This window comes from Manis javanica, chromosome 11, assembly GCF_040802235.1.
Source record: "Manis javanica isolate MJ-LG chromosome 11, MJ_LKY, whole genome shotgun sequence".
NCBI classification, from domain to species: domain Eukaryota; kingdom Metazoa; phylum Chordata; class Mammalia; order Pholidota; family Manidae; genus Manis; species Manis javanica.
Window position 1 is genome coordinate 62,210,001 of NC_133166.1, and position 26,726 is coordinate 62,236,726.

Here is a 26,726-nt window from a genome sequence, read left to right on the forward strand (position 1 = left end):
CTCCCTCCCACAGTGTGACGTGCACATCACAATGACAATTGTAATGGTAGGATGACAGACTGTGAGTTTGGGACTACGTCCAGAGACATATGGGGAATACATGATGAAACTGGGATTTAAACCCCTGATTCCAGAGGCTGAGTTAAATTGCTACACTGTACTCTCCCAGTATGCAGCAAATGTTGGAAGATATCTGTATTTTTGAAGCTGGTAGAAATTTAGATATTATGTAATCCAAATTCCTCATTATATGAAGGAGTAAACAGAGCAAGGAATGCAAAGTAGCATGTCTAATATCCCCCAACTATTTAATATTAGATTCCAGATTCAAACCTAGGCTCCCTGACTTCTGGTCAGGGTTACACAACTTTGGGTCCCGGTCTATTTAAGGAAGCCTACCCTGAAGGCAGCATGTTAAATAGGCCTGGGAAGACTGTATGATTAGAGCAGATATTCAAGTTTCCACCTGTACTACATTCCCTGCCTTACCAAAGCTCAAGGTTTACAAAATATTTAACAATCACATTTCTGTGGCCCCAAATGAAGTTGATGATAGAAAATGCAGGGTTAATATGTCTCTGTTGAATGAACTGCCAGGTTAGCAGTCACAGTCCTAGAGCACTCATTTCTCCATTTTCTGTTTCTATACTTCCTACCCTTCAAAAGACACTTTGATCAGCAAGTGGATTATGAGATCCCTGAGCCTCTGTGCTGTTCCTTGCCAGCCACTAAGATGACAGTGCATGCCAGGGTCACAAATACAAATGCCTGTATGACATAGACAGGTGACACACATGAGCAATGGGAGAGGGTGTAAGACAATTTGGGGTGGCAAAAGCTGTGCCACATTGGTATATGCATGTTTCACAAAACAGAAAGGGGCAAGCTGTCACTCATTCTTTCTCATTGTTCCTATAGGGACACACAAGCTCATGTTGCCCAACTTCCTGAAGTTTAAAGAAACAATGTAAATATATAATTTTTGTATATTTATTCAAACACATTGTCAAGCTAAATCTAGCTTGTAGGTTTCTAGTTTTTTTATCTCAGGTGTACATATTCTGAGCTCTCACATTTACTGAAAGTCAGAATTTCTTTGTCCTCCCAGAAAACATATTTTACCTACACATGTATTTTTAAATACTTTTATATTTGTTTCTAAATGTCTACCCCATTAGAGCATAAGCTCCTTGAAAATTCCAAGTCTCTGATACTTAGTGGTCTATACTTAAAGAAAGAAGAGGGGTTAGACTGTTCAGTAAACCAGTCAACAAATATTTCTTGTAGACCTTTAATCATAGCTAGAACTGTTTTTGCTGCTAGGACTATGGCTGTGAAAAATGATGATATATTCTGAAACTCTCCAGTTCAATTAGAACTGGGAGAGGTTCCCTAGTCTTTATAGCACTTACCTGTACATCCTCTATTATTTAACAGATCAGTAATATCCTTAGCCATGGAAAAAGAACACTGGTTTATCTGAGTTTATTGAAGGTACATATATTAATCAGCACTCTTTCAGCTCACAGTAGCAGCAGCAATCATAATCAAACTCCTAGCAAGGAAAAAAGAGAGCAGAGAGAGAGACAGAGGGGAGGGGGGAAAGTTATTAATTCTTAGGCTCCAGCCATGTATATAAACATTATGATTACTGGTAGCATAAGACTCATATTCTAGTTCTTAACAATATCAGAGGAAAAGAGAACGTCTTCTCCAACAGGACTGGTGGAAGCACCCCAGGGAGGATTCTCATTAGTCTAGACTTCTCACATAGTCTGTACATGAACTATGAGCAATAGGAAAGAAGCATTCTGTTAACACAGTGGGAAAAAGAAAAGCAAACACAACATACTCCCTCTTTGTTAGTAATAAAGCAAAAGCCATCAAGACAACATGGTGCTGCCTTTCTGACTATCCTGAGAATATGGATCTTGACCAGGAACTATTTGGATTAAGTCAAAATACTTTCTGTTTTAAGTCAGCAAGAAGGATATACAGATCTTTAGGATGGAATGGTTATGTTTGTTCTAAAATAGTACTAAGTCCCAAATTTAATTTCTGCCTTAGAATCTCTCAAAGAGTATTCCCAGAAAAACTGCTCACTTCTTAGGATAGTGAAGTTGTTCAGTAGTCAATTTAGTTTGGGAAATTTTGAGTTATACAAGTTACACTGATTTCTTAACTGAAGAACTTCTCAGAGAACATTGCTGTGTATCATAAATCACCAAAAGTGGTGACTTAATATGCTTTAGTTCCCAAGTTAACTTAGCCATGGAATGCTATGGTTCACAGAAGATCTTGTAGGCCTGGTGTTCGATGGAAGACACTACACTCTAAGATCCTCCACTCCACAATGACATACAAATGACCATTTTTTTCTATGCGTTTGAAACCTTCTACACAGTGTTGTGAAACAGCAGACTTTCACATCAGCGCTATATCTGAATCTTGGTGTGTTACCTTTATCCTAGATCAAATTACTTAAGTCTCTCTGAACCTCTTCTTCATCTATACAAAGTGAGATGTTATAACTTACAGGATAACTTGTAATAAACTCTAAGAACACACTAACTGATGCTAGCTCATGCAATAGCTCATGGAACACACTAACTGATGTCAGTTCCTTTCCATTTTGAATTGACCTAGGCCTGATACAAATGACTACCAAATTTAGCAAACAGCGGTAGTCCTGCAATAACTACTGTATTCCTGTTTCCCAGTATTAACGCAAGTCTTACCAAGAAGAGGCCACTAGTACAGATTTAGGTGAGGACTAGAGGAGAAAAAAAAAAGCCAAGGACCTTTGGTGAATTAAAATAGGATAAACTATTGAAAAAGAGCGTCTGAGCCCAGGATAGCATAGTATGTCATGTTCAGGAGTTGGAGGCAGAATCCTGCTTGGATGATCTGACAACCTCATGCCAGTTACTAAAGTCCTCTAAGCCCCAGTTTTCTGATATATCAAATGGGTAATTATAGTACTTTAGATGGTTGTTGTGAAGATAAGGCACATAAAGCATTTACTTACTGAGCTGGCATCTAGTAAACACTCAATACCAACATTAGTCAAGGCTAGCTATGTTCAGCTGCCATAATAATCCAGCCCCAAAACTACGGTGGCTGGAAACAATGACAACTTATTACTTTACCACACTACATGTCTGTATTACATGGAGAGGGGGCATTGCTCACCAGTATCTCTCAGGGCCTCAGACTCATGTAGCAAACACCACTTCAGATGTTGCCAACTCTCTGGAGTGTCTCATACCAGCAATTAACTATCTGGCCTGAAAGTGACATAGGACCTTCAGCTCAGAACTCAATGAGCAGGACTAAGCACAAGCATCACCCAACCACAGGGGGGCCAGGAATCATGATCCTCCCTTGGGTCCTGCGGGAAAGAAATGGAAATGTTTGCAGAGCAGCATTACGGCCCACGACAAATGTGCCAGCCGTTATGACCCAGAGTTTGTACACAGTAGGTATGTCAGGAGTATTTGACGACTGCTTTGAAATGGCCAGCAGAGCAGAGGAACCAAGATTTTGCATTCAGTTACCAGAATCACCAGGATATCTACAAAGAGACCCACTGTATGGAGAAAACTACAAACGCATCAGCAATGAGCCCACAAAAAAGGAAGGGACTGGCTCAGTCTGCAGGACAGCAATTAAAACAGGTATGGCAAAAGCTACTAAATCTGTTTTATTACTTTTATCCTAGATCAAATTATTTAAGTCTGTTTTTCATGTACATAAAACAAAGTGTTAAAGCTTATAAAATAACGTATGCCAAAAAGTCTAGGACAATACCCTGCTCACTGAACACACTGGTGAATGTTAGTTTCATTTCATTTTAAATTGATGGAGGCCTGATACAAACTTCCAACCACTGAAGCAAACTCCTGAGCAAAATCTGCCCAAAACTCCAAGAACGACTTTACTAATTTTGAAGACATGTTTGGACAACTTCAAAAAAACAAAAAAGAATGATATCTGTACCTCAGTAAATTCTTCAGCTAAATTATTCATGTTATTTGTTTATAAACAGCACAACCAGCCAACCATAAAGTTTAAACTGGAAATCAATTTCCCTGCAAAATATTTCAGGTTATATGGAGCTGTCTTGGAGAATCTCATGGCTGCAATGATGAATTATTTTTATGACACCACTCACATATAGAAAGCATTACATAAGGACTAACAGAGAAGCAATCCTGATTATAAGACATGAAAAAATTGGCTTGACCCCCTAGAAAAGGGTTCCTAAATTTCTTTCACCCCTCTACCCCCTGGGTATGCCAGACAAGTGCAGAACTGCTGCCGAAAGGTGATCAAAGAATATAAATTGAAATTCATTCAAGCCTCAGATTCTCAGTAATCTAACAGATATTTATGTCATAAATTCATCTTCAAGGAAGTCATAAATCAGCTGAAAAAATAATTAACTAAATTGTAGTTTGAAAAATTATTTTAGCAGCTACTACTGGTCTTTGTCCAACTTCTATCCTCTACTCTTTCCCTCTAACAGAATGAGAAATTGTATTCCAACCTCTGCCCAGTTCCTTGTGCCCATGAGCTTCAAAGGTAGCTGACTCCATCCATAGCTGTGACTGGTAGATGAGCCTCTTTGGTCTAAGCCAAACCTGCTTAACCTACTGGGTGCAGGGTGGGCATGTGATGAAATTCTGTCCCTAATGTGAGAATTCATTAAAGAGTTCCTGGGAGCAGGGGAAGTGGGGAGAGGGAAAGAGAAAAAAAAGAGAGAGAGAGAGAGAAAGCAAGGAAGGAAGGGAGGGAGGAAGGAAGAAGGAAGGAAGGAAGGAAGGAAGGAAGGAAGGAAGGAAGGAAGGAAGGAAGGAAGGAAGGAAGGAAAGAAGGAGGGAGGGAGGGAGGGAGGGAAGCAAGCGTCGGTCCCTCTTCCTACAGATGTTGCCATGTGTGAATCTAACATCTGAGCCTGCTGCAGTTACTTTGCTTCCAGCATGAGAATGAGGACAACACTAGGAGATGCAAAGAGCCTAGTTTCTTGAGGACATTCTTGAACCACTGAGTCAACCAACTCTGAAAGCTGTCCTGCCTCTGGACATCCTGGTATGGTATGAGATTAATACATTTCCTTATTTTTTATGCCAACTTGAGTTCACTTCCTGATTATTGCAGAACAAAGCATCCCAAATCAAATGCTTTAAAGACAATAACAAGAGTAAGGTGGACACTACTATAAACAGCCTTATCTACCTTACCAACATTACTCTACACTATGTTTAAGACAGCCCAACTGCAGAAACAGAGTCATTTCTAGACAATGAAATGTATATGGATGTCTATCTTTGGGGCTTATTAAAAAGCTATTGTTTACCTTACTAAAATAAATTTGAAAAGAAAGATGGTTTTCAGTGCCCTTTGTCTTTTGCTTTTTTCTCCTTCTTTCTGCCCATATGTAGACTATATGTTCACAGCCTGAACAACCAGCATGCTAAGGATGATACAGTAGTAACTCAGAAGGAACCTGGATTTTTTATGCCTTCTTGACCAGCTATGCTCTTCCTCAAAGACCTTCCTCTAGACTCTTGGCAAATAAAGAAAAGAAGCCACTATAAGGTAAACCCCTGTAGTTAAGTTTCACTTACACAACCAACATAACCCCAATTTTAAAAATAAGTTGTTTATTTATGAGCAGGTAACAAAATAAAAATCAGGAGGAATATGAGTAGATCAAAGTGTGGCCTCTTGAAACAGACTAGCTGAATTTGCAAGCTAGGTCTGCCTTTTGTAATTGGTAGGATTTTAGATAAGTTACTTAATTTCTATAGGCCTTGGTTTCCTAATTGGTAAAATTGGGATGATAATAAAAATAAATCTACTCCAAAGAGATATGAGAATTTAATGAGACAATCCACAGGGAAAAAAATTAGCCTGGATCTCAACATATTACTTCATCCAAGAAATAATGAACATGTCACCATGTACCAGACACTGCTCTAAGTACTAAGACTACAACATTAGACAAAACAGACAAAAAGCCCCACTCTTCTGGCAAGTGCATTCTATTGATGGAAAATAGATAATAACATAGTGGAAAAATATATACAACTTGTTATACAGAGATAAGAGCTATTAAAAATGAGTATGTCAAGAAAGAGAAATAGAGAGTAGCTGGGAGTGGACTACTGTAATTTTAAATAGAGCGGGTGAAGAGAGCTTCTCTGAGAAAATAACATCCTTGTGAAGACCTGAAGGAGATAAGGGGGTGCACCCCGTGAATCCTTAGGACCGAGGCACGTTAGGCAAAGGGAAGAGCTACAGCAAAGACAGGAGGCAGGAGCGTTCACAGTGGGTTCTACGAAGACCAAGGAAAACAATACGACTGCAGCAGAGATTTTAACAATTAGTTTGAAACAATTTATTCACTCTCAAAGGTAGTCTAGAGGTTTCAGATTTCAAACCAACTCTAGACCATCAGAATATGGAACAAATATGAAATCTGTGAAAATATTTATATGAAAATTTCTTCATCTTCCATTTCTCATCATAGACTCATAGAATATCTATGCAGTACCAAATAACTGGCTATGCCTTAGTCAGCTCAGGCTGTGTAAGTCTGGGAAGAAATCCTGGGGCAAAATACCTCTAAAAACCGCAATCAGTCAAAGGGAGAAATAAAGTTTAAAACCTGTTTATTGCTTACAAACTGCAGTACAGGGCCATCTCTCTCTTCTGCTCCTGAAGAAGCAAGCCAGCAAGCCAGCCCCTCCCTTTAAACTCTCAGGTTCAGACCCACCCTCAGTTGTCCAGGTAATTACCCATTGACATGGAGATGAACTTCTTTCCACCCCTGAGGATATGCAAATGCACTAATGCCAGGCGAGATACTCTGGAAATGTTACAATTTTACCTACAGGCTGTCATAACAAAATGCCATAGATAGGATGGCTTAAACAGCAGACATTTATTTCTCGTAGTTCTAGACACTGGGAAGAACAAGGTGTCAGTCCTCCGTTTCTGCTGAGGCCTCTCTTCCCCTCCTGCAGCTGTCCAGCTTCTCCTTATGTCCACACATGGCCTCTCCTCGGTGTGTACACATGCAGAGAGAGAGCTTTCTTCCTCTTCTTAAAGAGTAACCACTCCTAACAGACTAGGTGTGGGTAAAATTGAAACATTTCCAGAATTTCTCACCTGGCTTTGGTACATCTGCATATCAACAGGCATTCAGAGGTGGAGAGAAATATGGCTTTAGTGTATTTACAGCTTTCCTCAGGGTGGAGAAGTTCATCTCCCTATCAGTGGGTAATTACCTGGGCAACAGAGGGCTTATCTGTACCTGAGAGGGAAGGGGGACGGCCAGTGTGGTCGCTGCTGGAGCAGAGAAGAAAGATGGACTGGGACTGCAGTTTGTAAGCAATAAACAGGTTTTAAACTTTATTTCTCCCTTTGACTGATTTTGGTTTTTAGGGGTATTTTGCCCTGGGATTTTGATTCCCCAGACTCACACTAGGGCTCCACCCTTATAAGCCCATTTAATCTTAATTACTTTCTAAAAACCCGGTCTCCAAACACAGTCACATTAGGGGTTAGGCGTTCAACATAAGAATTCAGTCCAGAGTAGGCTATCCAAAATTTTGTCTTGAATGGACTTTACAATCAACCTAATTGACCAAATTAAGCAGTTATTTAGAAACAGATAGATCCAACCCTGAAATTTTGGCACAAAATTTATTGCCAAATAGACCCTTCAAACACCTGAGGTCTATTGGAAATCAAGGAGAAATTCCTGGGGAAAAGAAGAGGAGCGCTGCTGCCTGGGCTGCAAAACCAGCACCCACTCCTGTGGCTGAGGATGGAAGGGCTTCTCCCTCCCCGCAGTAAGATTCCTCGGCTAGGCCTCGAGAGAAGTGGTTGGTTTCAACTGGTTTCAAGAAAAGCATTCCCTTAATTTCTTACTCCAGCTATATAACAAGATCTGTGTTATGGTAAGAAATAGTTCATATTGCTAGACTACTATTTTAATACAACCTATATTGACTGATATTTTGAGAGAGAGTTTGGTTAAGCTATGGAACCAAACTGCCTGGGTTGAAATCCCAGATCCACCACTAAGTTAGCAAGTTCTCTCACCTCTCTGGGTCTTCATTTCCAGTTATTAGAATAATAATATGTCTAGACCATGGAGGTGTTGTGAAGATTAAAGGATTTTAACCACTTCACTCTGTACCAGGCATTGCTCTCAATCCTTTATATTTACCTCCAAGGTGTGTGTTTTTATGGCCCCCGTTTACTAGTAAATAAACGGGAATTAGGCACAGAGATGTGAGCTCACACAGTGAGTGGCAAGGCAAGGCTGAAGACCCTGCGGTTTCCACGGCACCACACTGAGGTCGCTGCTGCTTACAGAGACCAGTGCTCAAGGGAGGTTTGTCCCTCGTCCTCCACACTTCACTCCTCACTAGATGAAAGCCCATCAGGGTGAGACAAGGAGAGGGGAGATGAACTCACGGTGACAGAAGGAGACAGCAGCACAGAAAGAGACAAAATGAAGAGAATGAGATGGGATTCCTCGTCGGGGGTGCAGGGTGTCATCTTTCTGATGCAAAGCAATGTTTTCAGAGAAAAGATCCCTGTCCTAGGTTTGAATTCCTGCCATGCTAATAAATGGGCCATGGAAACAGCTGGCTGCACTCACATCACTGCCGTGGGAGTTATTTACAGTAATCCTTCCCTATAGCCTGGCTGGACGAGGATGAAAATCCCCAGCATCAGGTATTAAAAGAGACAGAGGAAGCACACAAACCAATTTACGGAGTTTCACTTGACCAGTTTTCTTCATTTGAGTCCTATTAGCTCTGATAATGTATCCTCTTTATTAATTGGCCAGGGAGAGAAAGGTGCCGTCTGTGTGTGTGACTGTGAGCACATGCCCTGTGGTCTTCAGTGCTGCTGAGTACGAGCTTTCCGGCAAGAAACCCAGAAAAGGCAGAATGTGGACATGATCCTTCCAGCTTTCCTGAAGCACATGAGTGACCAAGTCAGTGAGGACTCCAGGCAAGTACCAGGAAGGACAGTGCAGTAAAAGTTCTCTACAGTTCTGCCATTTCCTTGCTATTCTTTGCACAAGGCATTCTACCTCTCCAAGCCTCCATTTCATCACCGTGAAAACGGGAAAACTAAATACTTTGCACAGAAGTTGTGAGGATCGATGAGGTATGGATATGATGGTTTAACACAGACAAAGCACTTAATAATAAGAAAAACATCACAACAACAATAAAAGTGATTAGCTATTATTAGCAATGGTATTTTTCTAACAACCTCTTTAAATGGCCTGATTGAAGAGGAAGATTCAAAGAAACAGCAATTTGGAAGCATCTGAATTACTTCCCATGACCTTTCACCTCGAGCTCAGTGATGAAACTCTCTTCTGATTACCTCTTTCACTGACGCTGACCTCTTCAGAGAAGAGAGGGTCCAGCCCATGAACAAAAAAACTGGAATGTGATGTATCTTTCCATGGATTCAAGAATGTTTTCTTTTGTCTCTATATTTGTGTCCTTGGATGTCATCTCTCAGGCCTCCATCTCCTTACCCTCTCCATTTATCGCCAGTCCAGCATAACAGTAAAGCACAACCTTATTCTATCAGAACAGGCTCATTCAGTTCCCACCCTCAGGAGCTCCTATTCTTGCTCAAGGCTTCCCATTTACCACCTCGGTGATGAACCAAAACTCCTTGAAATAGAAAAGTTACCTGGCTCTGAACCAAGGTTGTTATTAGTCATTCCAGGATCTCAAGGAGTCAGAAAAAGCAAGAGAAATTCAGAGATAATGTGCAAGAGGGAATGATAGAGAGGAACAGAGAAGCTTCACCAAAGAAAATACTGCTAACGAACATGCCAAGAACACTGACTTCTTAATCACAGAGAGACCCAGCAAGTGTGTATGTAGTGAATTAAGAGCTTTGGCCTGAGCCAGTCGGACCTGGCATAGCACTGACACATTCTGGCCAAGACATTTAATTTTGGGAGCTTTAGTTTCTTCATTTGTAAAATATGGGTAATAATATTCACAGAGCTCTTATAAGGATAAAACATAATTTGTGTAGAAGTACTTCATACACTACTTGACACATAGTAGGAGCTTAGTTGCAGGTATTATTTAGTCAAAGTACTAGGCTTGCAGCATCCATGTTTTCTAAGAAGCTCCAACTTTCTCTTTTGCATTTTTAATAAATATGAATCCTAAATGTTTATTTAATTACTAGAACTACAAAAACTGTGCAAGCAAAAAGGGACAAAAGATGAAGTTTCTCCAGAATAGTCCTAAGGAAAACCAGGGAAAAGAATAGATGGTACAGGAAGATATACATAGTTCACTGAAATATATAGAATCCTGAAGATGCTAGAGGAGTTCTCTGCCACAAATTACTTCTAAATACAAGCCAGAGGACCATTTATTCCGGTGGAAATGTTCAGAAGAGAGTTGGATAAATTAGCCCAATACACAGAAGAGAAAGGTCTTACTTAGTTCTTAGTGGGACGTAGCATTTTGAGCTATCCACCATTATCTAGCCAAGGATAGACCAGCCAAGAGAAGTACACAGAGTTAGATAAAAAGACAGAAGAACAAACACTATAAACGCCAACATTTAAGGGCTAGGTGAAAAAAAAAGTTGAAAGAGACAGAAAATGTTTCAATGAAAAGGATTTAGGATTAATCAGTATCCACTGGCTACTGACCATTAGATAATTCATTCACTCACTCAACTAACATTTATACTGTGCTCACTCTAAGTCAGGCATTGGGCCAGGTGGGGATACGGTGATGAACAAGACAGCCCAGACTCTAACCGCATGGAGCTTACTGTCCAGGAAATGATTTGGATAAACAAGTAGTTGAACAAGTTCACTAAGAGACCTTTCAAAGAATCAGTGGGGATAGAAACCAGATCTAAAGGTATGAGAGAAAATGAAGACAGTGGAAGTAAACTCAACAAACTTCGCTAAAACATAAGAGGAAAGGGAACACAGGGTCAACGTTCTGAAAAGATTTCAAGCATTGCATGGAGGTAGGGGACTTCCAAACTTGAGATTCAATTATTCTCTTTTAAACTCCTGGGCCTCAAAATCCAAATAGTAGTATGAGTCATGTCTATACTGACTATGATGGAAGCAGCTGCCTGAGCAGATTGACTATCCTTTCGTTGTCTACAGAGACCAGTGGCACAGGCTGTCTCCCCACAGCCCCTGCACGGCATGTGTTCTCTTCTGCAGTATGAGGCTATCTGCAGTAGCCTAAGTACTTAAAGCGGGCCCTTTAATTAATGCTCATATACTTTACACAGTAGCAAATATCACTGCAGAACTCTAGGGCATCTGAAGGTCTTGTGCCTCCCTCAAGATCCTGCTTGTTTCTCTATAGTGAAAAAGCGTAAGTCACATACTCTTAACTTAACCCAAAAATCATGGCAAGCCCTATTTCCAGACACTCTTTGGCCTTCAACCTCTCATTTTGTTGACCTGTTTAACTCTAAGGTGTCAAATCATCAAATTAATGGTTCTCAGCCTAATTGTCTTCATGATTTTCACGACCATAAGTACTAGGATTTTTGGAGGCACACTCGGAGGGATTAATATGTAAATGCTAGTTTAAGAATATATATTCAAAAATGGAATAAAAATGTATTTTCACTACTCTTTTTAGTTAGTTAACCCTATGTTTTGCATTATGATTTGAATTAAATAGTTTTTTTTACACTAACTGAGTTCATGTACACACCCTCCTACGGCAAGATCCTCTCATGTGTCAGTACACCGGCAATTCCACTCTCACCTGACATTAAGCTACACTTCTTACATCTTACGTGCAAAAAGAAACCCTACCCTTCAACCCTTTGTATCAGTAATCCATCTCTAAGATATATCATCAGAACACTGTACATCTTCAGTTGGGCACCTACCCTGTGGAAGTTCACGGAAAGTCCAGTCTGCCATGATACACAGGCCAAACATGCAATACAAGCTCTGCTGAAAGCAAAGAGTATTTGAGGGTTCAAAACTGGTAAAGGACTTTCCAAAATGCAGAAGATAGTATATTGTATATATTTTGGTTAAAAGGCAGAGACAAATGACTCAAAAAAGTTCTTTATCTCCCTCAGAATATAAGGGGGCCTACAGCTGTCATTACAATCCACAAAGCATTTAAAAGGATCCATTCAATGAATCAAAAGTAGTTAACTATACATCTTAGTTTTCCCAGGACAATATCAGCTTATGCCTGTTTTCCAAATATTTCAATGTCCCAATGATAGCATCCCTTTTCTCTCTTAACCATGTCCTAATTTGAACAATAAATTATTTGCTGCTCTCAGACATCAACCATCACATATCTTCTGGCCAGCTGAAGACCTAAATGTCTTTTCCAACTTTTTAGCCAGTTTTAATATCCTGTAACTTTTGTTATAAACAAACAGTTCTCTAAAACATGAGTTAATAGAAGCCAGCACCTTAGAGAAAAAAAAAAGTGAAAATTTCAAGTACAATAGTGTATCCAGGGACAAACAAGTATGAAGAATTCAACTGTCATTTGATGCTGAGTCTGGGAAGCATTGTAAATACAAGCTGAAAGAAGTTTTCAGAGCTTTAGATCCACATTGTCAAAGTAAATCAAGGCTGCAAAGATTTTATGAAACTAAAGAACACATCAAGATCTAGTGAAGAGAACTCTAGTAGTTTTTAAATTACTACTATTGACTTTCATTTTTTAGAAAAAGTTCTGAGATTCCAGAGGCACAGGATCAGGTACTGTAAGTGGGTTGAAACAAATGTGTCTGGCTCTAATCATTTTGTAGTTCCAGTCGGCCTGAAGCAGACTCTAACACTCACACCCACCATTGAACAGATATTCCATCAAACTACATGCAAACCAGAGTGGGAAGTACTGAATCCAAGTATTTAGTAAAATCTTGAGGCAGTCTGAATTGTCAGTTTGGGTATTTGAGTTTATGACTATCTACTTTTATATGTCTTATTAGCATCCTTCCTGTTTAGCTCCATCTTTGCTCATGAAAGCAGTCCAGAACCTTTAAAGAGCAGTTACCCCATGCATTTGATTGCTCTTTAGTTCATCTTTCTAAGCATTCCGTCTTGTGCACAAGATCTAGTCAATCCTCTCTCAGACCCTCCACTGTGGTTTCTGGGTATTTTCCTAATCCAGAATCTGTACTATTTCTCATTACACTTTGTAACAGCCTTCTAAGTGATTTTCTGAGACAACTGGCTTCTGTTTTTAGCCAACCCAATCTCATTCAAATTTGCAAGTAAAATTTCACGAGAGGCTCTATCAAATGCTATATCAAATCTCCAGACACACATTCTAGCCTCACCATTCATTTCATGCCCTTCTTTATTTACTAACCCTTTTCTTTAATATATATAAATTTTTTTCTCTTCTCTTTTAACCTCTCTGCTATGTTTTCTGCTAGTAATAGATCATGCCACTTGATATTACCACAAAGCCATGCTCAGCTTTTCTGTTTAAAAAATTCAAATTAAAGTGACCAGAATAGTGTAGAAATCATCTTGAGGACAACTGAAGGAAATAGAAATACTTGGCCTTCCCAAAAAATGTTTAAGTAAAAACACAGTATCTGCCTACAGGTATCTGAAGGATTGTCAAATTGTAGCGTTGAAGAGCAGAACTAAGACTAAAAGATAAGAATTATTGTGGCAGAATGCACCTCAACAGAATTCATTGTTTTAGCACTTTTTGAGAACCTTCTATATATAAAGCACTATTTTGGACCTATGAAGGAGGCAAAGAACAATTAAAGTCCCTGCTCTCAAGTCCTTTACAGCCTATGAGGGTCACAGAATGTATGCAAATACATACAACTGTTCAACTCTGAAACAGACTGAGACATGGAGCAAAGAACAGTTGGTCACTAGAGTGATACAGGTAAAACCTGAATAACCACCTATCAGGTATACTGTAGGAGAGATTTCTGTATTGGGTAGTATTTATCTATTCTCTGCCTTTTTTTCAGAAAGGATTCTCAATCCAGATTTTTTCTTGCTCCCAAGCCATGTATTTCATGAGTAACAGAGCTATTATTTTTAGATCTTACTTTATCAGTAAGCAACCATCTCCTCCAGAATCCCTTCGCCATTGAGGACCTAGGCACAGAGGCTATATTAGAATATATAAAGATATATAAAGAGGTCCTTACAACACAGAAAGAGGAAGAAAAAAAAATCTCTATTAACCCGGTAGAATCTAGGAAGAGATATTCACAAGTCTTCATATTCCCTTCATTAGAATGGAACCATAAGGAGAAAGGGATAGAAGTATGGCAATTGTGAGAGACCTAGCACTGGGGGGGGGGGGGGGGTTATGGCAGGATTTACCAGTTTGGCTTGGGGGAGGATGTAAGTCTGCAGAACCCCAATGATGTTTAACATGCTGCAAGATGTAGTTCATCAGAGACAGATGCTGAGTACATGAGTCTGAGGCAGCACCCTTGGGTTTCACAGCCTGTGTATGACACGCAGGTCATCTAGAAATGGCCAGGCATTCCACTGAGGTAACGCAGAGGTGTTACACAGGCAGGCAAATGTCAAACACCTGGAGCTAGAACAGTCTAAAGTGAGTGGTCACTGTAAATGGGGGCAAAGTCCCAAACCACAGACTCCATTTGCATGTACCACCATACTGTCTCAAAAATCCAGACAGTATCAGTAGGAGACCAGAACAACAACCACCACAGCCCAAATCAGTAAGAATCCATGGGATGACTAACAGATATCAGATTGCCTTTTCCTCCTGTAGCAAAGAGAAACATAAATCTCTTTTCAATTTCCAGTCACCAACTTGGAGAAAAGTAGGAAAAGGGAAAGGAAATCGGAAAGAGTGGCTGCATCCAACATTATCAGAGATCCAAAAGGAACTGTTTAAATTGGGAGACTGAAATAAAATCACAAATTGGTAAATTTCAGATCTTTATACACACACATAAAATATATGCACCTACCACCCAGTGAGGTATGGTTCATAAGAAAGATTTAAACCATTTTAGAAAAATCAAGAAAATTAAATGTTCTCATATATCTAAGCACCAATTAATCTCTTCCTAGATTCTACCGGGTTAATAGAGATTTTTTTTTCTTCCTCTTTCTGTCTTGTAAGGACCTCTTTATATATCTTTATATATTCTAATATAGCCTCTGTGCCTAGGTCCTCAATGGCAAAGGGATTATGGAGGAGATGGTTGCTTACTGATAAAGTAAGATCTAAAGTATATAGCTTCTTGAACTGAACACAAATTCACAAGCATATATTCACATATTTGAAGTCAAATAGCTAATCATTCATCAAGAAAAGTCTCCTAGAAGAAAAAGAGAGTTAGTCTCTCTTTTAATGAGGATATTGAGAAGCCCTTGCATATGTTCACATTGTTTCTCCCTGTCCTCAACAGTGATTACTTTTTCAAATAGGAGTTTTAATGCTGTTTTCATGTTGTTGAGTTTTAATAAGTTTTCTCCATACTCTATATTATTAATTTGCATTCTTGAAGAAATTGATTACCTTGACATTGCTGTACTCATTGAACTCAAGAATGACTTTTATATGAAATATGAACTGCCGAAGCACAATCACTCAGACTTAACTTCTCGTCTTTCCACACAATGTCTTTTTCCCTGTCCTAATGATTTGTGCTTCTTTCCAAAACACAGTGCAGGCTTCCTATCAAGATATTCCTGTGATTTTCTACAGAAACCAAAGACTATAGACCTCTGTTCCATGTACATGAGCTTGATGTTTGAGTACCATATGGAACTGTTACTAACAAAGGAATGTTACTCAACATATATTGTTTGCTAATATATTGTTCAACATATATTTAGCTACATGGATATGTCCAATCAGGTACATTAGAACAAACCATCAACTGTCCATATCTAGAATAGAAAAAGGCATGTGAAAGACTACTATCAAAGTCCATTCTAGGTAGCTGATGTTTCATTTCCTAGAGAAGAAAAGGAAGAGAAAAAATTAGCTAGCCTCTCTCAATTTATCATTTGGTGTTCCAAGTGAGATGGCGAAAACAACAATTGTTGGCAGAGCTGTTAGAAAGCAAGGCTGTTGTGTCCACGAGGGCTAGAGAGAAGGGCAGAGTATGAATGTGGCTAAATGAGGCCTCATCAAGAACCCGGGAACTCAGGGAGGCGAGAAATTAAACCACTGAAATGGTGGCTCCTTCTGAACTTACCACACTGATTTCCAGTTCCTCTTTATTTTCTCAGCTTTCTCCAAATATCGAAGTTTGGAGAGAAACATGACAATGCTCACAATGGGCTACAAAAAAATCCATCTGCCTTTATTTTTAACAGTATGGGGAACTGGCTATATGTTAGTTGGATGTGCAACAAGAATTCATGACATTTTTGCTACAAAGGGTTCAAGTGCTAAGTAAAGCAGGAGGTTTCATCTGCCTTTGAGTCCAGCCGGCACACACAGAGTCAATCTTGGCCATGTTCCTCTTCTTATACTTGTTACTGAAAGGCTATTAAGTCTCTGAAAAGTCGTATCAAATACCAAACAAAACCCTGAAAGAGGCAAAATTGAAAGGGGAACACTGAAAGAAGCCAGTCAATGCCTGAAGCCCAAAGTCTTTGTCTGCACTGTTGCTTCTTTTCATCATCTCTCAGATCATAAGTTGTTTATAGGCTGTAAAACGTGTCACAAAGACAGCCTACTTTTAAAGTTAGGCAAAGTCTCGGCTACGAATGCATAAGAATTCTATCAGATTGCTTCCTCTCACCCAAACCCCTTTAGGGGACTTAAACACATCTGAAGACCTAATACGCAATCATTCACAGAGATCTAAAGCAATGTCTAAAAGATGTCTTTTCTCTAGGTGAAAAATGAAAATGCAATTACAGGAAAAACTCGTTATTTTTCTTTCTTCTTCAATCTTTCATGGAAGGATCACACTGAAGGTCTTATTTTCTGACTGTTAAACCTTTGCTTAAAGAAGACTTGATGAACAATATCTGTTTTTCTACTGTCAGGGAAAAGAAAAAGGTAGAGATAATTTGAAATTGCAGGAGATGGTATAGTCATTATCATTTGGCTTTGGAATGTATTATTTTATCATTAAGATTTATAGTTAACCAGGACTTATTTTCTGATATGGTAAGTCTGCTTCCTAGGCTTCAAGGAGAAACAAAATAACAAATGAATCTATTTGTCAAAATATTAAAAGAATTTATTGACTTCATGGTATCCTCCATGCCACAGGAATTGAGCAATATGTTAAACCAAAAGTGACTTAGAAAAAGGCTTTCAAAAAATGTTCTGAGTGATATAACTTCCAAAGTCCTTCATAACCAATTTTACCTCCCCCCAACTCAAGAGCACTACTCTACCTATATCCATAATGGAGGGATGGAGTAATGTAGTCTGAGAAAAAAATCTCATTGAAATAGATAGCAATCTTTACTCTTTATCTTGGAAAGCTGCTTTACATCTTCCAGTTTTTTAATAGGTCATAACAAGATCCTATGGCACCCCAAGAATCTTCAAAAATACTCAATTTACATACAAAAAAGAAAGAAGAACGAAATTTTTCAAGATTAATATTTTAATTAAATTAGCTGAGATGGAAAAAAAGAAAAACTCTTACACTATTCAAATCAATAAAAGAATAAAAGTTGAGAAATTGAGAGAGCATGTCAGAGCTGAAAATTTCTATCCAGCTTCTTAGATCTCTTCATAATAACATCAGATTTCTGTATATCAGACTTCAAAAAACCATTCAAATGGTTCTACTGTTCTAGCCAGTCTTGGCTGATGTTAGTGAGCTCACTCACGCATCTGAATTCAGCTGATTAGTCAGTATAGGGCTAACCAATTTAGGACTGCATTAGCACAGATGGCTTAGCTTTGTTCCATGAAGTCCCTCTAGCAGCCCAACCTGGGATTATTCTCATGACATTGCAGAGGTATAAAACTGTAATCCCAATTGTGCAAAAAGACAGAAGAAATGCACATTCACTTTTCAAGCCTCTGTGTATGCTACATCTGCTAACATCCCATTGTCTAAAACAAGTCATATGGACAATCTCAGAGTAGGAACAGATTGCAAAATATTAAAAATTGCAAGGCAAAAGAATGGATACAGGGAAGGAACATTAACACAATCCATCTATTATACATATCTACTTTAATGACAGTCAATTCCTACCTACTTGGATCATTCATTAAAACACATACACATCCTGCATAATCTACAGAATGGTAACCTCACAATTTACTCTGTTTAGATGTGAGTAATAATCGCAAAACCACAGTTGGCACAGGATTAAGGATACAAGGAGACAGGTGAAAACAGGTGTACAGAGAAAGAAAAAGGAATGCATGACAAGTTCTTGCAGCAGACTGAATCTGGGATATTTTAGAGTACTGAGAAATCCAACAAATCAGGCAGATAAGGAGGTAGTGACTAAAGGGGAAGAGAAAGGTAGGAAAAAAGATACAGGACATCATAATCAAAAAATTGATAGTGAAGCCAAAATTTCTTGTGACCAAAAATTGTATCCATTCCTGGGTTTGCAAGCTGAAACCAATGGATGGTATTATTAAGTGGAAAAAACAAGAAGTCCAGGATGACATCTGTGAGTTAGATAGTACTATTTAAGGAAGAATCAAGTTTTATACTGATCCATGAGCCCCAAAATAAAGTATGACCCTTCCACTAGTCACCAGGTTTCAGAAGAGATAAATACACAAAGAGAATGAAAGGGAAAGAAAGCCTCCAATCTACTACTGGAACATTATGGAATGTTCCTGTGAGGTAGAAATTAAGTCTGGTTCTTTTACAACTCACTTAGTTACAGAGCCTTAATTGCACAGCACTTCTGCCCAAGTTATGTAACAATGGACTCTGTTGTTGACCTTTAATTGAAAATATATTTAATTGTATTAAGTACAACCATATTGTAGTTATGCCTGAGTGATAGAGACAATAATATCATTATTATGTTTAACAAAAGTGTATATAATTTTCTAGTGAATTGATTTCAGAAAAATTGAAATTGGCAGCTTAAAATATTTTTCCTCTGGCGGAGCCAAGATGGCGGCGTGAGTAGAGCAGTGGAAATCTCCTCCCAAAAACACATAGAGCTATGAAAATATAACAAAGAAAAATCTTCCTAAAATAGAGACCACAGGACACAGGACAACATCCAGACCACATCCACACCTGCAAGAACCCAGCGCCTTGTGAAGGGGGTAAGATACAAGCCCCAGCCCGGTGGGACCCGAGCGCCCCTCCCCCCGGCTCCCGGCGGGTGGAGAGAAACCGGAGCGGTTTTTTTTTTTTTTTTTTTTTTTTGACGAGCGCTTTTTGGAAGCCTTAGAGGGACGGGCCCCCGTTGCTGGGGAGGCAGGGTGGCGGGACCGGTGAGGAGGTGCCTGGGAACGGCGCCGGAGGACAAAGAATATCCCGCGTTTCTCCCTGCGAGACCTGGGGGTGGGTGCCTGAGACCAGTGCCTGAGGACGGAGGAGGTCGCTCGTTTTTCCCCTTTTTTTTTTTCTCTTTTTGGCGAGCGCTTTTTGGAAGCCTTGAAGGGACGGGGACCCCAGTGCTAGGGAGGCACGGTGGCGGGACTGGTGAGCGGGTGGCTGGGACCGGCACCTGAGGACAAAGAATATCCCCCGTTTTTCCCTGCGGGACCGGTGGGCGGGTGCCTGAGACCGGCACTTGAGGACAGAGGAAATCGCGCGTTTTTCCCCTTTTTTTTTTCTCTTTTCTGCGAGTGCTTTTTGGAAGCCTAAAAGGGACAGGGACCCCGGTGCTAGGGAGGCAGGGCGGCGGGACTGGTGAGCGGGTGCCTGGGACCGGCACCTGAGGACAAAGAATATCCCGCATTTTTCCCTGTGGGACCGGTGGGTGGGTGCCTGAGACCAGCACCTGAGGACGGAAGAAATCGCGCGTTTTTCCCCTTTTTTTTCTCTCTTTTTGCCGAGTGCTTTTTGGAAGCCTTGAAGGGACAGGGACCCCGGTGCTAGGGAGGCAGGGCGGCGGGACTGGTGAGCGGGTGCGTGGGACCAGTGCCTGAGGACAAAGAATATTGAGCGTTCCTTCCCTGCGGGACCGGTGGGTGGGTGCTTTTTGGAAGCCTTGAAAGGACAGGGACCCTGGTGCTAGGGAGACAGGGCAGCAGGACCAGTGAGTGGGTGCCTGGGACCGGCACCTGAGGACAAAAAAAAAAAAAAAAAATCGCTTGTTTTTTCCTTTTTTTTCCTTTTTTTTTTCTCTTTCTTTCTGTTCCCTCTCTCATTGTTGCTGCTGTTTTGGTTTGGAGAGTGCTTTTTGGAAATCTTAAAGGGGCAGGACAGGTCACTTAGACCAGAAGCAGGGAATCTGGGGATCTCTGGGCACTCTAACCCCCTGGGCAGCAGGGAGCACAGAGGCCCCTTACGGAGATAAATAGTCTCCTGGCTGCTCCCCCTCCAACGGGGCTCCACCATTTTGGAGGAACAGCCCCAGCCAGGCCAAGCCCACAGCAACAGCGGAGATAAACCCCAAAGCAACTGGGCAGGAAGCAGAAGCCCTGTCTGCGCACAGCTGCCCAGCACAAGCCACTAGAGGTCGTTATTCTCCCAGGAAAAGGCTACAAACCAACAAGAAGGGAAGCTCTTCCAGCGGTCACTTGTACCAGCTCTGCAAACTATCTCTATCACCATGAAAAGGCAAAACTACAGGCAGACAAAGATCACAGAGACAACACCTGAGAAGGAGACAGACCTAACTAGTCCTCCTTTGAAAAAGAATTCAAAATAAAAATCATGAACATGCTGACAGAGATGCAGAAAAAAATGCAAGAGCAATGGGATGAGATGCAGAGAAAAATGCAAGAGCAGTGGGATGAAGTCCGGAAGGAGATCACAGATGTCAGGAAAGAGATCACAGAAGTGAAACAATCCCTGGAAGGATTTATAAGCAGAATGGATAAGATGCAAGAGGCCATTGAAGGAATAGAAGCCAGAGAACAGGAACGTATAGAAGCTGACATAGAGAGAGATAAAAGGATCTCCAGGAATGAAACAACACTAAGAGAAATATGTGACCAATACAAAAGGAAAAACATTCGTATTATAGGGATACCAGAAGAGGAAGAAAGAGGAAAAGGGATAGAAAGTGTCTTTGAAGAAATAATTGCTGAAAACTTCCCCAAACTGGGGGAGGAAATAATCAAACAGACCATGGAATTATACAGAACCCCCAACAGAAAGGATCCAAGGAGGACAACACCAAGACACATAATAATTAAAATGGCAAGGATCAAGGACAAGGAAAGAGTTTTAAAGGCAGCTAGAGAGAAAAAGGTCACCTATAAAGGAAAACCAATCAGGCTAACATCAGACTTCTCAACAGAAACCCTACAGGCCAGAAGAGAATGGCATGATATACTTAATGCAATGAAACAGAAGGGCCTTGAACCAAGGATACTGTATCCAGCACGACTATCATTTAAATATGATGGTGGGATCAAACAATTCCCAGACAAGCAAAAGCTGAGGGAATTTGCTTCCCACAAACCACCTCTACAGGGCATCCTACAGGGACTGCTCTAGATGGGAGCACCCCTAAAAAGAGCACAGAAAACACACAACATATGAAGAATGGAGGAGGAGGAATAAGAAGGGAGAGAAGAAAAGAATCTCCAGACAGTGTATATAACAGCTCAATAAGCGAGCTAAGTTAGGCAGTAAGATACTAAAGAAGCTAACCTTGAACCTTTGGTAACCACGAATCTAAAGCCTGCAATGGCAATAAGTACATATCTTTCAATAGTCACCCTAAATGTAAATGGACTTAATGCACCAATCAAAAGACATAGAGTAATAGAATGGATAAAAAAGCAAGACCCATCTATATGCTGCTTACTAGAAACTCACCTTAAACCCAAAGATAAGCATAGAATAAAAGTCAAGGGATGGAAAAACATATTTCAGGCAAACAACAGTGAGAAGAAAGCAGGGGTTGCAGTACTAATATCAGACAAAATAGACTTCAAAACAAAGAAAGTAACAAGAGATAAAGAAGGCCACTACATAATGATAAAGGGCTTAGTCCAACAAGAGGATATAACCATTCTAAATATATATACACCCAACACAGGAGCACCAGCATATGTGAAGCAAATACTAACAGAAGTAAAGAGGGAAATAGACTGCAATGCATTCATTTTAGGAGACTTCAACACACCACTCACCCCAAAGGATAGATCCACCGGGCAGAAAATAAGTAAAGACACACAGGCACTGAACAACACACTAGAACAGATGGACCTAATAGACATCTATAGAACTTTACATCCAAAAGCAACAGGATATACATTCTTCTCAAGTGCACATGGAACATTCTCCAGAATAGACCACATACTAGCTCACAAAAAGAGCCTCAGTAAATTCCACAATATTGAAATTCTACCAACCAATTTTTCAGACCACAAAGGTATGAAAGTAGAAATAAATTCTACAAAGAAAACAAAAAGGCTCACAAACACATGGAGGCTTAACAACATGCTACTAAATAATCAATGGATCAATGAACAAATCAAAATAGAGATCAAGGAATATATAGAAACAAATGACAACAACAACACTAAGCCCCAACTTCTGTGGGATGCAGCGAAAGCAGTCTTAAGAGGAAAGTATATAGCAATCCAGGCACACTTGAAGAAGGAAGAACAATCCCAAATGAATAGTCTAACATCACAATTATTAAAACTGGAAAAAGAAGAACAAATGAGGCCTAAAGTCAGCAGAAGGAGGGACATAATAAAGATCAGAGAAGAAATAAACAAAATTGAGAAGAATAAAACAATAGCAAAAATCAACAAAACCAAGAGCTGGTTCTTTGAGAAAATAAACAAAATAGATAAGCCTCTAGCCCAACTTATTAAGAGAAAAAGAGAGTCAACACAAATCAACATAATCAGAAATGAGAATGGAAAAATCACGACAGACTCCACATAAATACAAAGAATTATTAAAGACTACTATGAAAACCTATATACCAACAAGCTGGAAAACCTAGAAGAAATGGACAACTTCCTAGAAAAATACAACCTCCCAAGACTGACCAAGGAAGAAACACAAAAGTTAAACAAACCAATTACGAGCAAAGAAATTGAAACGGTAATCAAAAAACTACCCAAGAACAAAACCCCGGGGCCGGACGGATTTACCTCGGAATTTTATCAGACACACAGAGAAGACATAATACCCATTCTCCTTAAAGTGTTCCACAAAATAGAAGAGGAGGGAATACTCCCAAACTCATTCTATGAAGCCAACATCACCCTAATACCAAAACCAGGAAAAGACCCCACCAAAAAAGAAAATTACAGACCAATATCCCTGATGAATGTAGATGCAAAAATACTCAATAAAATATTAGCAAACAGAATTCAACAGTATATCAAAAGGATCATACACCATGACCAAGTGGGGTTCATCCCAGGGATGCAAGGATGGTACAACATTCGAAAATCCATCAACATCATCCACCACATCAACAAAAAGAAAGACAAAAACCACATGATCATCTCCATAGATGCTGAAAAAGCATTTGACAAAATTCAACATCCATTCATGATAAAAACTCTCAGCAAAATGGGAATAGAGGGCAAGTACCTCACCATAATAAAGGCCATATATGATAAACCCACAGCCAGCATTATACTGAACAGCGAGAAGCTGAAAGCATTTCCACTGAGATCGGGAACCAGACAGGGATGCCCACTCTCCCCACTGTTATTTAACATAGTACTGGAGGTCCTAGCCACGGCAATCAGACAAAACAAAGAAATACAAGGAATCCAGATTGGTAAAGAAGAAGTTAAACTGTCACTATTTGCAGATGATATGATACTGTACATAAAAAACCCTAAAGACTCCACTCCAAAACTACTAGAACTGATATCGGAATACAGCAAAGTTGCAGGATACAAAATCAACACACAGAAATCTGTAGCTTTCCTATACACTAACAACGAATCAATAGAAAGAGAAATCAGGAAAACAATTCCATTCACCATTGCATCAAAAAGAATAAAATACCTAGGAATAAACCTAACCAAGGAAGTGAAAGACTTATACTCTGAAAACTACAAGTCACTCTTAAGAGAAATTAAAGGGGACACTAATAAATGGAAACTCATCCCATGCTCATGGCTAGGAAGAATTAATATCGTCAAAATGGCCATCCTGCCGAAAGCAGTATACAAATTTGATGCAATCCCTCTCAAATTACCAGCAACATTCTTCAATGAATTGGAACAAATAATTCAAAAATTCATATGGAAACACCAAAGACCCCGAATAGCCAAAGCAATCCTGAAAAAGAAGAATAAAGTAGGGGGGATCTCACTCCCCAACTTCAAGCTCTACTACAAAGCCATAGTAATCAAGACAATTTGGTACTGGCACAAGAACAGAGCCACAGACCAGTGGAACAGATTAGAGACCCCAGAAATTAACCCAAACATATATGGTCAATTAATATTTGATAAAGGAGCCATGGACATACAATGGCAAAATGACAGTCTCTTCAACAGATGGTGCTGGCAAAACTGGACAGCTAGGTGTAGGAGAATGAAACTGGACCATTGTCTAACCCCATATACAAAGGTAAACTCAAAATGGATCAAAGACCTGAATGTAAGTCACGAAACCATTAAACTCTTGGAAAAAAACATAGGCAAAAACCTCTTAGACATAAACATGAGTGATCTCTTCTTGAACATATCTCCCCGGGCAAGGAAAACAACAGCAAAAATGAGCAAGTGGGACTACATTAAGCTGAAAAGCTTCTGTACAGCGAAAGACACCATCAATAGAACAAAAAGGAACCCTACAGTATGGGAGAATATATTTGAAAATGACAGATCTGATAAAGGCTTGACGTCCAGAATATATAAAGAGCTCACACGCCTCAACAAACAAAAAACAAATAACCCAATTAAAAAATGGGCAGAGGAACTGAACAGACAGTTCTCCAAAAAAGAAATACAGATGGCCAAGAGACACATGAAAAGATGCTCCACATCGCTAATTATCAGAGAAATGCAAATTAAAACTACAATGAGGTATCACCTCACACCAGTAAGGATAGCTGCCATCCAAAAGACAAACAACAACAAATGTTGGCGAGGCTGTGGAGAAAGGGGAACCCTCCTACACTGCTGGTGGGAATGTAAATTAGTTCAACCATTGTGGAAAGCAGTATGGAGGTGCATCAAAATGCTCAAAACAGACCTACCATTTGACCCAGGAATTCCACTCCTAGGAATTTACCCTAAGAACGCAGCAATCAAGTTTGAGAAAGACAGATGCACTCCTATGTTTATCGCAGCACTATTTACAATAGCCAAGAATTGGAAGCAACCTAAATGTCCATCTGTAGATGAATGGATAAAGAAGATGTGGTACATATACACAATGGAATACTACTCAGCCATAAGAAGTGGAAAAATCCAACCATTTGCAGCAACATGGATGGAGCTGGAGAGTATTATGCTCAGTGAAATAAGCCAAGCGGAGAAAGAGAAATACCAAATGATTTCACTCATCTGAGGAGTATAGGAACAAAGGAAAAACTGAAGGAACAAAACAGCAGCAGAATTACAGAACCCAAAAATGGACTAACAGGTACCAAAGGGAAAGGAACTGGGGAGGACGGGTGGGCAGGGAGGGATAAGGGGGGGGAAGAAGAAGGGGGGTATTAAGATTAGCATGCATGGGGGGGAGGGAGAAAGGGGAGGGTGGGCTGCACAACACAGAGAGGACAAGTAGTGACTCTACCACATTTTGCTAAGCTGATGGACAGTAACCGTAATGTGGTTGTTAGGGGGGACCTGATATAGGGGAGAGCATAGTAAACATAGTATTCTTCAGGTAAGTGTAGATTAAAAATTTAAAAAAAAAAAGAAAGAAAGAAAGAAAAGGGGGATTACTCCTTAACAGGATAAAACTATTGGTAAATCAAAGATCAACGCATGCTTTAAATATCCTTAATGTTGATCACTTAAAGGGTGTCAGATGATCAACTATGGAGGTACTCTTTTCTGATAATATTCCTTTCTCTTAATTAAAAAAAAAAAAAAAAGCAGTTACTGTGTGCTGACCTCCAATGAGTTCTGCACAGTGGTATAGAGGGCATGTCAAAGTGTGGGCAAAGGGTCTGTTTGTTTCTACGCAGAAGATCAAGGCCTAGCTTGGATACCCAGAAAATGAACTAAGATACGATATGAGGAGGAGCTTCCGGCATCAGCACTCTCTGGAGGACTCGTGCCGGGGGATGATCATCAAAAAGCCTCCACAGGGATCCGGACGATGCTGCGGTTGTGGCTGCATCCAGCCCACCGTCTCCTGGACTTGCCATAAGAAGCAGGAGGGAGATGTCTAGGCTGGCATGTGCATACAGTGAGACAACGAGTTTGACTGGATCTGTACTGTTGGAACTCAACCAGGAGTTGGGAGGGGTGCAAGTTGTAGCACCCCAAAATCTCATGACTATAGACTATCTATGGTTAAAAGAACATATGGGATGTGAACAGATCCCAGAAATGGGCTGCTTTAATTTGTCTGATGGTTCAAGTACAGTTGGAAAATATCCATCATATCATAGATAAATTTTCACAAATGCCTAGGGTGCCTAAATG